Source organism: Mustela putorius, unplaced genomic scaffold (assembly GCF_011764305.1).
Source record: "Mustela putorius furo isolate JIRA1106 unplaced genomic scaffold, ASM1176430v1.1 tig00000450_pilon_pilon_pilon, whole genome shotgun sequence".
In the NCBI taxonomy this organism is placed as follows: Eukaryota; Metazoa; Chordata; class Mammalia; order Carnivora; family Mustelidae; genus Mustela; species Mustela putorius.
In genome coordinates, this window is record NW_025421385.1 from 6,966,821 (window position 1) to 6,982,912 (window position 16,092).

Below are 16,092 nucleotides of genomic sequence, written 5' to 3' on the forward strand. Positions count from 1 at the left end.
GCCCCTCCCCCCCCCCCCCCCCGTGGTAAATAACAGTATCTGAAGTCAGGAAGGCCCTCTCGGGAGTGGAGAAGAGCCATGATGGGCTTGGAGGGAACTTTCTCTATCCTGACAGGACCTGTCATTCTCTCCCCATCACTCGCCGATTACGGATGCAGGACTCAGAGCTCAGGTGTTCAACCACAAAGCCCAAGTCCTTTTGTGCTGTGTGGCCGTGATTTCCCCAAACCGCAGGATGCTGCCTCACCATCAGACCTGGAATCAAAGGTTTCTCTCTACCCAGTCCTGTGCAGTGACGTCAACACATTTGCTGGACTTTCTAATGCCCCCCACTTAGAGCTCTTGACCTTATAATGCTTGTGATCTAGGGGTCACCTCATCTCATCCGAGCTGTGCCCCCATACGTGGTCCTGCCCTGACCTCTACCCTGTTTGCCATCTGGGCTTCTGGGCCCAGATTTCTCTGTTTGGTTAGATGTGTTCCATCATAAGAGCATCAGCTCGGAAATTCCAGTGGGGGCCTTGGTCTGGCTTGAAATACCTTCTTATGCATTTTGAGTCCCAGCTACTGTGCAGATCACCTACAGGGTCTCTTTTAGTTATAAAAATCACTTGACTGGAGCTTCTATTAACTCTTTAAGTCAACTGAGTCTATCTCACTTGCTCCTGTTTTTCAGAAAGAACTTTTTTTTTTTTTTTTAATTTGACAAAGCTAATCCCTGCTCCATCTTTTGGGCTGTTTTCTACATCTCTGAGATCTTGTTTTAATTATTTTCCCCCTTTTCTTTGGAGAATTTTTTGATCACTCCCTTTTGGGGCTCCCTGTTCCCAGCCAGTATCTCCAGTCTCTCTCCCACACTCTCACTGACCGTGAAACCCAAAGCACTTGCTGCTACCAAGAAAAGTGGCCATAGAACGTTTTAGGGACAGGAAGACTCTAGGGCTTGTACCATGTGCTTCCAGGGAAGCCAGCTTGGACCCTGGGTATGACCCTACACCAGAGATGGGTGCTCAACCCAAAGGCAGTTTTTTCCCAGCTGGACACCAGAGAAGCCAACAGTGTATGAGGTGGCTAGACCCAAGTTGTGACTAAGAGAAACCCTCCAATCAATCCTGTCCCAGAAGCACGGCTCTCCAGTACAACCTGAAGGTCATTGACCTGTTGAGTCCTGACCTAGGAGGGTCTGTTTTCCAGTTCTTCTGCCAACATGCTGTACCTCCCAGTGTGGAACATCCTGGAGGCAAATGGCTTCCATGCTTCTAACCTCACCTCTTGAGATGATCTGAGGTGTGCTGTTTCCTTCTCCTTGCTCCTGTACCACTTCCTGTGGGATGTCATGGGCAGTGGGGTCAGGGAGCCTGACTCTACACAGGCCATGGTGTTTTGTCACCCCTCAACACATGAGCAGAGCTCAGAACATCTATTTGACCAAAGCAGTCTCCTCTCATTTCTGAGTTTCTTTTAATAACACCACCATTTCATATCTCCACAGTGCCTTGGATGACCTCCTTTCTCAACTTCTATGGCACCTCTTGAGTTTGTCATCACCTTCCTGTTCTCACTGTCACTACCGTCAAGCATCTCCCTAGACTTTCTGACCTCATGCCTCTCCCCACCAACCTATCCTATAACGTTCTTAATAGGCAGTGGTTGCTGGGCATTCTCACAATGATAATTGTTGGCTCATGGAAGTAGTGTTTTGTGACTTTAAAAACACTTAGAGGATATTCAGTTTGGTTGTCCAAGCTCGAGGTTCTTGTTCAAGGTCAGAGCAGACCAGAAGACACATGCGTCTTCTGTCTTCACAGACAGAGTCTTTCTGTTGGAGCTACAGATAAGAGCCTCTCTCCTCCCATATTCTAGAAAACTGCCTGCTCTGTCCTATGGACCAAGACAGGAAAATCAAAGCCCTTGGCAAACACAACCCAGTGTTTCTATGATAAAAGGTAGAGGAAATGCCCCTGGTGTCAGAATGGGGGTCTTGGGCTCAGAGAGAACAAATGAGTCAGAGATATCTCTGAGAATGGGACCTGGAGAGCCCACAGCAGAACCAGCACTTGTGTTCAGTGAGAGCTGTCTCTCTCTCTACATTTTCCTCCTTCACACCCTTTAGCTGGAGGCTATCTGTTTGCTATTTATGCTTTCAAATGCTCACACACAGGTACAAAAGCACGGTCTAATTGATCGAACAGAATTTTAATGCATATGTAATCATATTAAATGATTAAAATAAATTAAATGGCTTTTTAATTTTTATACAAGGGTGCTAACTTTCTTAAGGCAATTAAATACCTTCTTATGATTTAGACATTTTCAACGTTTAGAAGCAGCAATGGTTTGCCCAAAATGATAAGCACAACTCTATTAGACTATTTCAAAAACAATTTTAAATTATTTTCTTTCATCCTTCTTTGGCCAGACTGTGGATGAGGAGTTGACAACTCACATTAAGTGACAAGAACAAACCGAAGAACCCACAAGTGTCTTTCCTCATGGCTAAGCAGTTATTAAGGGGGAGTTTAGAGGTTGTCTAAAGCTGTTGGAGCCAAGGGTCAAGGATAGAGAAAAAAATGGCAAAACTGGAAAGGCAAACCGGACCAGACTGCCCCTAAGGGCTGAGCAACTTGTCACGGGAAAAAGAAGCGATCTGGAAGGCGGAGAGCGGAAGACAGCCGGATAAGAGGATGAGCCCTTGTAAAGCTGATGTCCTAGACTTTGGGGGTCTGGGGAGAGATAAGGGATAGGAAACGTGGCTGCAGGAGCAGAGTGAGAGTCTGAGAGCAGGAAGGAATGGGGAAAGAGGATTTTTAAGAGAAGGTAGAATGTGTTAGGATCGTGCTCCTTCAGAGGCACGGCAGTAAAGGGTCAAGTTCCTTTTGCTTACTATAGTCCTTCTGAATGAGATTCTGGCCAAAGACTGGCCTTAAGATGAACAAGAGATGATGCCTTTATGCAGATTAAATTTACAAGATAAGAGTCAAATTAATTTGGGAAGACTGGTGTAGGCCTCCCTGCTCCCCCAGAGAACTTGTAATGGCTGATTCCCAGCTGAAACTTTGTTGTGGGGTGTGGAGGCAATTTGCTAGACAACGGCCAGTGTAAAAGTCTAAATTCACAGATACTTAGACTTGTAAAAAGTCCAAATGCATAGATTCTTGTGGACTAGAAGATCTTTCTTGTATTGCAAAGTTTCCTTCTAACCCATACATGACCAGACTTGTCTATGGGGTCATTTAAATTTCTTAATGCTTGTATTCCTCAGTATCTCTTCCTTCGAGTGATTTCTAAGAAGATATCAATTGATTCTGTCCCTCCCCATTGGCTTTCATCTTTTTAAGTAACGTCTTTCTTAAGCAAAAACACTTCACCTGTACAGGACCCAGGAGAGAAAACGTCCAAGAGAAGCTAATACCATCACCCAGACCATTCTTGAAGTCCAGGCAGGTTAGTTATACCGTGTTTGTGGAGCACTTTTTAGACCTCTGTTTCCTCTGACACTTGCTTGTCGGGTTTCTCAGGTATTCATCTTCAGGGGAAAAAATTAGAAGAAAAAAGATTGATACATGGTGCCCTGCTTGTGTTAAGAGTTTAAAGGATGGATCTTGGCAGAGTGGATGGATATTGGGTGGATGGTGAGTGGAGGAGTGGATGGATGTTGGGTGGTTGTTGGGTGGAGGAGGACATGGATGTTGGGTGGTTGTTGGGTGGAGGAGGACATGGATGTTGGGTTGATGTTGGGTACAGGAGTGGATGGATGTTGGGTGGTTGCTGGGTGGAGGAGTAGATGCATCCTTCCCTCCACAGCCAGCCCTGTGGTGGGACAAGGAGGGGAGATAGAGACACACTGGGCCCTAGAGCGTTCTGGCATTAAAGAGGACAGACAAGGAGGTAGACTGAATTCTAGGGTCTCTATAAAGCAGTCAGGCTTCTGGGCCAGACTTAGGAAGTAACTATGGGGACTGAACATTTAGTAGACTCTTCTGGAGGCCAGATGCCAAGTTCTGAGTCCTCTGTACCTATAAAAACTTTTTGTTCTCATAAGACGGACTGTATCTCTTGTCCAGTTGGTTTTTAATTCCTTCCCAGCACTCAGGTGACTGATACTTTTTCTGGTGTGTTTTCTTAGCCTATTTTCAGTAAAGGGGGAAGGCCCAGGACTAAGAGGGGATTGGACCAGTGGTGCTAATCTGCGTCCCAGGAACCCCAAGCTTCCTCCCAGCCCCTAGTGCCACCATTTCTGCATGGCCTGGGCTTTGGGTCCTGCAGCTCTCTCTGGGTCCCCCCACCCCTGCTCTGCAGCCCAGAGGTAGCCAGATAGCTAGCCTTTCCCCCACCTCCCTCCCCTGCAGGGCCTGGAACAGTCTCCCATGCCCAAGTTTGTGGTATCAATCACTGCATTTGTTGGAATGACATGGGAACGGATCCTTTCAGGAAGAATGAATCCATCAATTATTCTTCATTCCAGTTATCAGCTTGGAGTAAATCTGCAAATATTATTCAAGGACCTTACCTATAAGAGCTGTATGAAACTCTAGACCCATTATAATTGTCTTCATTCTCAAAGTGGCTCATGGTAGTTTAAAAGTGAAAAAGATCTGTTATGGGAGAGGGCATGGTGCCCCCCCTCCAAATTCATATGTTGAGGTCATAACCCGCAGGACCTCAGAATGTGACTGCATTTGGAGACAGGGTCATTAAACGGGCGATGAAGTTAAAATGAGGTCACTAGGGTGGCTCCAATCCACCGACTGGTGGCTTTATTAGTGGAGGGGATGAGGGTGCACACACAGAGGACAGTCACGTGAAGACATAGGGAGAAGAACGCTGTCTACAGGCCAAGGAGACGCTGACCCTGCTGACACCTTGCTGCTGGCCTTGCAGCCTCCAGGCCTGGGCGAAAATGACCCTTTTTAAGCGCCCCCAGTCTCTTGTACTTTATTACGGCAGCCCCAGCAAACAAATATAGGGTCTAAACCCCCAGCTGCAGGGGTAACTCCCCCCCCAAAAAGGTGACTCGGATTTTCTAGTCATCCTTGGAGCAGGAAGGCAGGGGAGGGGCATGAGGCAGTGCAAAGAGGAAAGGAAGAGGGTCCACGCCCAGGAAAGTGACCCCGAGTCTCCCCGCAGAAGGACTGCAGCGGGACCCCACCTCTGACAGTTGAGAGCAAAACAGAAACCCCTACTGAGGAGACTAGGGTTGCATTTAGAAGGAGATGACACTCACTCCCCACACATCCACGGAGTTACAACTCTAGGTGAAAATCCAAAAGAAAACCATCATAGCAAACGCAAAAATGCAAAACGCATCAAGAGTCTGAGCTCATTTTGCAAATGGGAAACCAGCAGGTCCAGCGTCGTAAGAGCCCCTCGCCACTCACAAGTCGGGAAGCAGGGGACAGGGGTAGGGCGGTCCCAATCTTGGACCCAGAAAGGCAACCGTGGCTTCTGGACTAGCTCCCTTCGAACCTAGCGGCAGCTTCCTGCTTTCCACTCCAATCACGCCCCCGTTCGTGCCTCTAAAAATGCAGGTAGCTGCTCTAAGGGCCCTTTTTGTACGAAAATGCTATGGTTTTGATTCATAATGATGATTCATAGTGAGTCAACAAGAAAAAGGCTAGATTATGTTCTGATGATTCCACTTAAGAAAACAGGCAAATAGGAACCCTGCAGTAGAGCCGTTTCCATCAGAGTTCAGAGAATTTGAGAACCACTTTGTTGTTTACAGAGGTAAGGTCCCGATCCCGGGCAGGAATTTTAGCGGGACCTCTTACTCCTATTGGTGCTCCATGGGGATGAACTGTGCATGTCTCTGCAGCATTAAGAAGACTACGTAGCATGCGTTTTCAAGGTCAGGAATTTCCACGGGTTGAAACAGCACGTTATTTCAGTACGCATAACAGCGTGGAAAGTTGACATATCATAGCTAACCCTTTCCGGCTTTCTTTCCAAAGCGGGACTGTCCAAGTAAACAAAAACTGTGTATTTACAATGCAGTTAGCACCTTCCTTCTGAGGAAGTCAGTGGTTTCCAAATACCGAGAATTGGGAGATACTCTTATCTGTCTTTACATTATTTGAAAATTGTGATTATTTCAACATTCAAACCAAAGGATATGAAGATTGTATCTCTGTCTCTTGCCTCTTAGGTAAAAAATGCATTCATTTCTTCTTGTTTGTTTACCCCTCGAATAAGGTAAGAACAGGGTGGCAGGACCGGCAGGTGTCTGCCTGCTTGACGCCCGGTGTGGAGCGCAGGGCAGACAATGGAGCGTGTCGGAGAGAAACGTCGAAGGAAAGTCCCTCTCTGCTCAGGGCCTACTGGCTTCGCTTCCCATACCAGGACCTTTCTGGACTCCAGGTCCTTCTTTCATATATTTCATTGGTTCATTTTCATTCTAAGATAAGCATTTTAAAGAGAAAGAGAGGCACCTGGGGGGCTTAGTCGTTAAGTATCTGCCTTCAGCTCAGGTCATGATCCCAGGGTCCTGGGATGGAGCTCTGCATCAGGTTCCCTGTCAGCGGGAAGCCTGCTTCTCCCTTTCCCACTCCCCCTGCTTGTGTTCCCTCTCTCACTGTGTCTCTGTCAAATAAATAAATAAAATCTTTTAAAACAAAAAATAAAAATTTAAAAAATAAATAAAGAGAAAGAATAATTCTCTTAGTGTGGAGTGTGTGGAACATTTGAACCACTGACTTCGCTCTGTGGTTTCCTGCAGTGACATGAAGTTCCCAGACCTCCTGTCGACAGAAGCCGATGCTGAGGCCCCTCCCTGCCCTGAAGATGACCCTCTGATCCTTCCTCCATGTCCTCACAGGAGAACATGAACACGTGCTTCCGTTGCCTTGTTCAACGCACGTTCGTGGGAGGCCTGCGGGGTTTAGGTCGATTCACAGAGTATTGGAGTTACAAGGAATTTTCAAAATAATCGGGACCAAGGCCTTCAGTTTGCAGCCAAAAAAACCAAGGCTCTGAGCCAAATGACTTGCCCAGTGTGGAGGTTATAGACTTGCAGGTGGGACTGGAATCCAGTCGCCTCGGTCCTGGCCTGAAACACTGGGGGTGACCTCTGTCTCTGCTGGCTGCGGTCCAGGAGTGGAGGGGAAAGTCACAGCGCTGCTCCTAGTGAGGAGGACCACCCCTCACCGCCCAGTCCCCACCCCCACAGAGCAAGCACTTCCCACAGCCCAGGGCTCAGAGGCTTGGCACAAGGACACAGCTTTGCATTTCTGCAGTGTGGCCAATACGCTTCTTCCTTTAGCCTGGGATTCTCCTCCAGCTCAGGGAGCCAGGATGGTCCACAGAACAGGAGACCGAAAGAGTCACTCCTTAGCTTTTGACTTTGTTTTCATTTTTTTATTGATAAGACACAACATAAAATTGTACACTTAGTTTTCAGCGGACAATTTATGGCATTACGTACATTCATGACGCGCAAACATCACCTCCATCCACGTCCAGAAATTTCCATCATCTCAAACCGAAACTCCGTCCCCATTAAAAGAGACCTGCCCTGTTTCCCTCCCCACTGCCCCTGGCAGTCTCTGTGATGCTGTCTGTGAACTTGTCTATTGCAGGTGCCTCATGTAAGTGGGATCACACAGGATTTGTCCTTTGCGTCTGGCTTAGTTCACTTAGCATTATGATTTCAAGGTCTGTCTGTGTTGTAGCACGTGTCAGATTTCATTCCTTTTTCCATAGTTTTTTTTTTTTTTTTCTTTTTAAAAGTGTTTAGCTGTCATGAAATACATGTAACATCAGGTTTGTCATCTTACTCATGCAGTGGGAAGTACGTTCATATTGTGCCGTAACCAATCCCCAGAACTCCCCTGGAACGGCGGAAAGTCCGTCCTTGTCAGACAACGCACCATCTCCCCGCACCCCCATCCTCTGGCTACACCATTCTACTTTATTTTTTTTTTTTAATTTCTCAGTATTCTAAGATTTTTTTTTTTAATTTAATTTTTTTGGTGTTCCAATTTTTTCTTAATTTAATTTCATTTTACCATTCTACTTTCCATTGCTATGGATGTGCCAATTCTAGGTACTGCCTGTAAGTGGAATCATGCAATCTTTGTCCTTTTGATTCCGACTTGCTTCACTTGACATAATGTTGTCAAGGTTAATTTTTGTAGTACCATGTATCAGAACATTCCTTGTTAAGGTTGAAAATATTTCATTGTATGAATGTACCACAGTTTGTTTATCTATCCAGCTATGGGTGGATATCTGAGTTGTTTCCACCTTTTAGCTACTATTAGTGATTCTGGCTTAGCTTTTGATATTCAGAATAAACCAAGGTAATGGTTGAAGGGAGTGAGGTTTAGAATTTCCGAAGCTCAGAGTTTATGCCACAAACAAGAGTTTAGTGAATTTGTTATAATGTAAAAGACTGTTTCCCTCCCTAGACTGGAGGTGGGGGTGGGGGGTGGGGGGTGTTAAAAAAGGGGGCTTACTGCCCAATGCATCAGTCACCAGGCAAGCCCTGACCAGGGACAGCAGAACCCCCACATCAAAGATGTGGACATCCAAGCATTGAGGAAATGAGAGCAAGCCTCATTTCTGGGGGTGGGGAGCCCTTCCAGATTTCCCCTAACTACAAGAACATGGGCCCTTAGAGTGGGGATGCTTGGGGGGGGGGCAGAGTAAGGCATCAGGAGCAAAGTCCTATGGGCTAGAACATGAGCGTCCATGTGTGACACCATCAAGGATTCTGTCAGGGTTCACAGGGGCCTGTGGAAAGGGTCTTCCCAAAGGACTATGGGCACCATGAGGCATGCTTTTTCTAATCGAGGCAGAGAAGCAACACTGAGGTTCAAGTTCAAAGAAGTATAAGCAGAAATGTGAATGTTCTTGATGTTCACAATGGTGATGTCATCCCTCTAGCTCCGACTCAGTCCCCTTTCTGCCTGTCATCAAAAGGAGGAAAGAATGTGCATAATTCAAGCCACAAAGAAATAGGCTCCCTTTAGACTTAAAGAGGGAAAGAAGAATTAGTCCCTCTCTGTCCTGAAAAGACAGGAGGGAAATGTCAGTGGATGGAAATGACAGTGAGCCACTCTGGAATTCTGGGAGACTGGACGTGGACCCCAGGCTCTGGTCCTGGAGGGACACTGACATTTATTCACCTGCATTGTGGTTTCCCATCTATAAAACGAGGAGCTGAGGTCAGAAGCTTCTCCTTGCCCCCGCCTGATTCAGCATGGAGAACTTCTTTGTAGATAAGCTCTCTGATTGCCTCTCTCCAAGTAGGGTGTTGGTCCCCTGACCAGCAGCATCTACCCCACCCGGGAACTTGTCAGAAAGACAACTTCTCAGGCCCCACCCAGATCTACTAAATGAGAAACCCTGGCACCAGGGTGGGGCCCAGAAGCTCTGTGGTTTGACCAGCCCTACCAGTGATCTGGGAGTGCCTCTGAGTTTGAGAACCACTGCTCTGATACAGATAGAAGGCTGTGTTGGTGGGCTCTGGTAGGGCCTCACCACTTCACCACCGGGAACGATGGTAAACATGAATAGCACTTACTCGAGAATAACTAGACGCTAGGAGAAGCAGATTAGACTCATTTTATTTGGTAACCAGGCTGCACCAAAGGAAATAAATTTCCCCAGTTTTCAAATATGTAATGCCTTCCATTTATTTTAATGCAGTTAAATAATTTTTATTTTTTTAAAAGAACAGTGCTATAGATAACCAGACATCTCTAACTGATTAAATGCAAAAGACACAAAAAGTTTTCACAAGTAGATGACGTCCTATTATAATTAAGTTACAGAGAGATCATTCCAAATTATTTTACACAGGCCATGTCACTGAGTTCTTTTAGGGAGATAACCTGTAAAAACAAAACATGTTTAGATTTAAGTAGATAGATGATACACGTAGCCATAATGTTATAGGAGTAAATATTATTTTTTTTCCTTTAAAGACAAATGTAATCCCCCTAACAATTTGCAGGTATGTACATTCATCTTCTCTAGCTCATTTTCTAGTACAAAAAGGCTGACTAAGGTTTCCAGTCATGATATTCTTTGGATAGGAGACAAAGATGAGCTCTGTGTTATCAGCTGTGAAACAGAATGTTCTTCTGAGTTGCTGCCCTGGCTTGTTCTCAGAGTAAGAGAATGTTCTGTGTCTGGGGTGGTATTATACCCTGGGAAAATCACCTCACCCCCCACATCCAGGACAGTTTTTATATTTCAGTGTAGCAAAGGCCAAGCTTTGTGTTTGCTTTTGTTAGTTTTGTTTCCTTTTTAACTCTACAAAGTAAGCTTTGTTCAGGGGGCTTGTCACAACTGACCTATACCTCATTGCTTTCAAGTGAAGAAAGAACATCATGTTTTTTCCTGAATTAAGGTTCTTAATGGTAACAATCACATTTTAAAAGAATTGAAGGATTTAAGCGGTACCACTGCTGTCCCCCCACCCACCCACCCCTGCCAGGGGAAATAAAAGTACTCACAACTGGAAAAAGGCGAAGTACACTGAAGTGTGTGGGCCTTTCCAGCCCTGGGATGGTCATGGCTGCCGCCTGGAGGAACTTCCTGCTTCCTGTGCTTCTGGGAAATGAGGCTCAAGGCATCAGGTGACCCTCAGTTCTTCCCTTGAAAGCCAGCCTCCCTGTCCTCATCAATGCACATCACATTCCCCTAATTTTATTCTACATCCGTACTCACGATTGTCTTTCCTGATGGGGGTGTCCAGGAACTTAAAACCCTACTGATTGTGTTCCTTCTAGGGCATCTTCAAGGTAGAAGGTGTCTACCTGAGCACAAGGGTGAAAATCATCCTGACCCCTTTCATCCATCCAGCACCAGTGAGCTCAGGATCTGCCTGTCAGGCCCCAGGAGGAGAAGGAAGAGCTCTCATCACACTCAGCCCTGCAGGATGGTCATGTAGCTGGGGGGTGGCAGTCCTGTCCACCACCCGGGACACAGGAAAGGTCTTCCCCAAGGATTCTGGGCATCATGAGGTATGCTTTCTTTAACTGAGACAGAGAAGCAACACTGAGGTTTAAGTTCAAAGAAATACAGCCATGTTTTTTCTAGCTCTCCCACCAGCCACCAGGTCCCAGAGTCAACTGTGGTCCCTGTGCTGTGGGAGAGCCACGAGTCACCTCCTCCTCCAGGACCCTGTCCCCTCGGGCTGTCTTCCTCCCACCTCATAATCTCTCTGTCCACTTCACTTGCTCCTTCTCTCTCTCTTGCCCAACCCCCCACTGGGGCAGCCCCATACTTCAGCCCCTAGCTCTCTGCCTTCCTGGCACTCAGTCCCCATGTAGCATTGTCACACTTTCTGAGGAGGAATAGAGCAGGCCCTGTTACATTAGAATTTCACACAAACAACTAATAACTTTGTAGTATAAATGTGTCCCCCTTATCACACAGTGCCAAATATTTACTTTACTTGATTGACAAGTAAATATCGCATGAAGCAGACTTAGGGTAAAAATTCTTTATCTGAATTCAAATTGAATTAGGTGTCCTGGGTTTTATCTGCCAACCTTAAAATGATCTCATCCAGTTTCGGGGCTTTTATGCCATCTAGATCCTGACTCCTCCTCAAATGCTTATCGCCAGCCTGGATCTCCCTTTCCTGGACTTCACACTCCTGCTGCCTACGCCCCATTGCCCCACGGATGATTAATGGATATCTCCACCTCAACACATCCAAAACAAGTCTCCTCTTTACCCCGAATACTTGCTCTACTCACAGGCAATTTTGTTCTTATCTGCTTAGCCAAATCCCTGAACTTAGGATTCTTCTCTTTTCTCATGCTTTGGTCCCAGTGTCTCTTGCTAGATCCCTCCAAACACCCCCTACTCATCTTCTGCTTCGTCCTGGATCCCACACAGTTTTTTTTTCTTAACATACCAGCAAGATTCTTTGGAAACCTCAGTCATGTGGTGTCACTTTTCAGCCCATCCCCCCGCCAGGCTCCCCATGCCACTCGGCCTAAAAGCCCCAGGTCCTCACACCATCCTGCAAAACCCCCATAACCCAGTACCCTGGGTCCCCTCACACGGTATCTGCTCCTGCTGCCTCCTTGCTCCTCCAACAGGCCAGCATGTTCCAGACGCTTGGCTCTGGCATCCTTCCTCCCTCCTGGCATGCCCTTTGCTCAGATACCCCTCGGCTTGGAGAAGTCCTGCCCCTCCCCAAATCTTTGCTCAGATCTCACCTTCTCAGGGCCCCTGGGTGATTCAGTCAGTGAAGCGTCTGCCTTCAGCTCAGGTCACGATCCCAGGGTCCTGGGATCGAGTCCCACATTGGGCTCCCTGCTCAGAATGGAGCCTGTTTCTCCCTCTCCCTCTGCCCCTCCTCTGGCTCATGCTCTCTCTCACTCACTCTCTCTTTCAAATAAATACATGAATAAATAACCCTTCTCAGAGTGGCTACTGACCACCCTGGGCACCCCAGACACCCCTTTCCTGTCATTTGCCATTTTTCCAGGGACAGTAACTTCTACGGTACTATAACCAGACTCGTGAAATCATCATTCCTTTCCTGGCTCTTCCCACCTGAAAGGCCCCCAGCCCCCAGGAATCTTTGCTTGGTTCCCTCAAGTGCACCAGGCACCCAGAAGACAGCTGCCTCATGGTGGGCACGAATATTTGTGGGGTGACTAAGGGAATGAAGCGCAGCCTGGGGGACCAGAGATGACCGCAGGAAACGCCACGTCGAGTTGGAGTCATTATTTCCCCAGGGCACAGTGGGTGGAACAGAAATTACTTGCAGAACATAAATCTCCCTTCGACTCCTTCCTTCCTACTCCTTTTCTGTCCCTTGAAATTAAATGCAGGCGGGCTCAACGCAGGAAGAGGTTGCCCTATTTCTCCAGCTGGGTGGAGTCCCAGGGAAGTGTGTCCACTCACCCCACAGCCACCGCGGCAGTTTCCAGAGATTAGCCTTCCCGAGGCCAATCATTAACCTGCTGGCCAGCAAAGGGCTGTTTGTTCCTGGGTGCGGTAGCTCGGTGTTCCTCTCGGAGGAGTTAACAGACCCAGACGGAGTCCCGTGACACCGATGGGATGAATGAATTTCACTGCCGCTGGGGCTAAAAGCACTATCACTTGGTTCTTCACAGTTATTTTCCTGGGTGACCTTGTCAATTTAAGTTCCGGAGAAGGGGCACCTGAGTGGCTCAGTCGGCGAAGCGTCTGCCTTCAGCTCAGGTCATGATCCCAGCGTTCTGGCATCGAGTCCCACATGGGGTTCCCTGCTCAGGAGAGAGTCGGCTTCCCCCTCTCTCTGCCCCTCTGCGCTGCCCCTGCTTGTGCGCTCGCTCTCGCTCTGCTCTCTCTCTCAAATAAATAAATAAAATCTTAAAAAAAAAAAAAGTTCTGGAGGGTCCTGAGAATGTCACTTTTGGGGGGTGACATACGAGAACTGATCCAAGTTGTTTGCTGAAGGGACTTATTCATCTTGAAAAAATAAGACACGAGGGAACCGGGTTGGGCCTTATCCCTGACCCCACTCTCTCCGGCATTCTCAGGACTCGCTGCCCTTGGCGAGCGTGTGACCCTGGGCAAGGGGACATGGTTTCAGGGCACAGGCTTCACGCTAAGTGACTCGGATGAAGGTCCATCTCTCCTTCCCTCTTGGGATGCTCTCAGCCCTCCCGAGCCTCAGTTTCTTTCTTTCTTTCTTTCTTTCTTTCATTTTTTTTTTTTTATAAAATAGGGATTCTATGCCAAAGAGATATTGTTAAACACAAATGAAGTACGAATGTAATTACTTAGCATAGTGCCTTGCATGTAACCAGCACAAGCTAAACTGTAGTTATTTCCATGTGGGGAGGAATTAAGTGCCAGATGCTGGCTGCTGGGTTCAGAGAAAACAATTTAGTACTAAGTTTTCCCCAAAAAAGTGCAACTCATTTCCCGTAAGAGTGTGGTTTTGCTTCAATGAATATTTGAAAGTCAGGTAAGAGTTTACTTCTCTGTCCTGGCCAGACACTTCGCTGTTCCTATGGTGATAACATAGGAAGCCTGTAATCTTAAAACAACTCGTAAGTCAACTGTGTATATGTAACTGGTTCCTAGCAATATTTATCTATCGTGTCTCCAGAGAGTTGGTATTAAGTAGTGGAAGCATGATAAACTAAATTATTTTTCATTATACAGAAGACTAAACTATAAGATAGAGCCTTAAAATAAAAGAAAAAAAAATGAAAATAGACCCCTATGGAAAAACACACACACAAAACAATTGCACAAAGATTCTCTGAGAAAATGCCAACTATTTCCGTTTCTACTGATCATATCAGGCCATATTACCTACAATATTCCTCCTGAAGCCCTTTTCACAAACCAAAGCAAGGCTCAGTTCCATCCTAGGTGAACTGAGCAAAAAGAAATTTACTTTCCTGTTAATATTGGGCTGGGAAAGCCTCAAATCCATTGTTTTTGAGAAGAGATCTAGAGTTTTTTCCTGGATACAAGTGGAGAAATTGGAGTGAAATTTTCTCCTTTCAGCTTTATTTATGGGAACAACATACATAACAGCGACAGTCCCCAGAGTGAATCCACCCATACAAGGTCGATCTGACCATTAAAACAAGAAATAGAACATCACCAGTATCTCTCCTTAACCTTTACCATTTGCTGCCCTCACACATCTCCAAAGGTAACCACACAGGCTTGTAACATATAACCCATGGGCTACTTCTCTAGGTTTTGAACTCATCAGTGGAATCAAAGAATGGGTTATCTCTGGAGTCTAGCTTCTTTGCGTCAAAATTTTATTTGTGATTTTTTTTTTAAAGATTTATTTTAGGGGCGCCTGGGTGGCTCAGTCATGAAGTGTCGGCTTTCGGCTCAGGTCTTGATCCCAGTGTCCTTGGATCGAGGCCCGCATCGGGCTCCCTGCTCAGTGGGGAGTTTGCTTCTCCCTCTGCTGCTCCCCCTGCTTGTGTTGCCTCTCTCTCTGTCAAATAAATAAAATGCTAAAAAAAAAAAAAAAAAAAAAAAAAAAAAAAAGCAGAGTTAAAAAAAACAATGATAATAAAATAAAGATTTATTTTAGGGGGGGAGGGGGAGAGGGAGAGGGAGAGAATCTCAGCCAGACTCCCTGGTGAGCATGGGGCCTGACTCCGGGCTCGATCTCAAGACCCTGAGATCATGACCTGAGCAGAAACCAAGAGTCAGTGGCTCAACCTACTATGCCACCCAAGCACCCCTGTGATATTTTGTTGTGTTGTTGCATTTACTTGCATTTCTATTGGGTGTATGCCTGAATGTAGAATTGCTAGGTCATGGGGGATGCATAAGTTCCACTTTATCAGGACACATTACGTGGCTATCCGAAGTGCCCCATCTCTTTCTCTGCCTGCAGGGGGTTGTTCCAAGTACCCCATTGTCTCGGCAACGCCTGGTACATTTCATTTGGATGTTGGCTATTCTGAAGGACGGGGAGCAGTGAAGTTGGTCATCCTTTCGAATGTGTGTTGATGAGTTGGATACTCTCCTTTTGTGAAGTGCCTACTCAGATTTTTCACATTTTCTATGGGGTTGACTTTTTCTTCCTGATTTGAAGGATACTTTAATATATTGTAGATAAGGACCCTTAGTCATTCAAATAACGAAGCTCTTCCCACTCTGGGTAGCTTGCCTTTTGACTCGTAATGCTGTATTTTGATGAGCAGAACTTCTGCCTTGTGGAGTGATCCAATTTGTCAGTCTTTTCCTGTATGGTTAATGCCTTTTGAATCCCATTTTCTTATCCCAAAGCCATGAAGATAGTTTTCTATTTTGTCTTCACGATGCCTTACTGCTTTATTTTTCACGTTGAAATCTGCAGTGCACCTGGGGATGACTTCTGTACGGTACGAGGAAGCAGTCAAGTTTTATTTTTTCTGTGTGGCTATCCAAATGACTCATGAACACTTTGTTTATTTGTTTGTTTGCTTGTTTGTTTTACTAAGTATTCCTCCCCAACTGTCCTATAGAGCCACCATCGTCATAAATCATAGGTCTATTTCTGGGCTTTCTGTTCTGTCCCGTTGGCCTGTTGTTTATGGCTGCACTGTCTTAATCAGGGTAGCTTTGTAATACACACCCATAGCTCTTGGATCTGAAACGGTGGGTCCCTCC

General features: G+C 46.3%; 1 long non-coding RNA gene across 1 annotated transcript; it reads right to left on the bottom strand.

Moving 5' to 3' along the window:
• Positions 1 to 9,549: 9,549 nt before the first annotated feature.
• Positions 9,550 to 10,547, bottom strand: LOC123392135. The gene is made up of 2 exons (XR_006606849.1): positions 10,461 to 10,547; positions 9,550 to 9,833 (listed from the first exon to the last, which is right to left on the bottom strand). It is a non-coding gene; the product is annotated as an uncharacterized LOC123392135 (long non-coding RNA).
• Between the last annotated feature and the right edge of the window lie 5,545 nt (positions 10,548 to 16,092).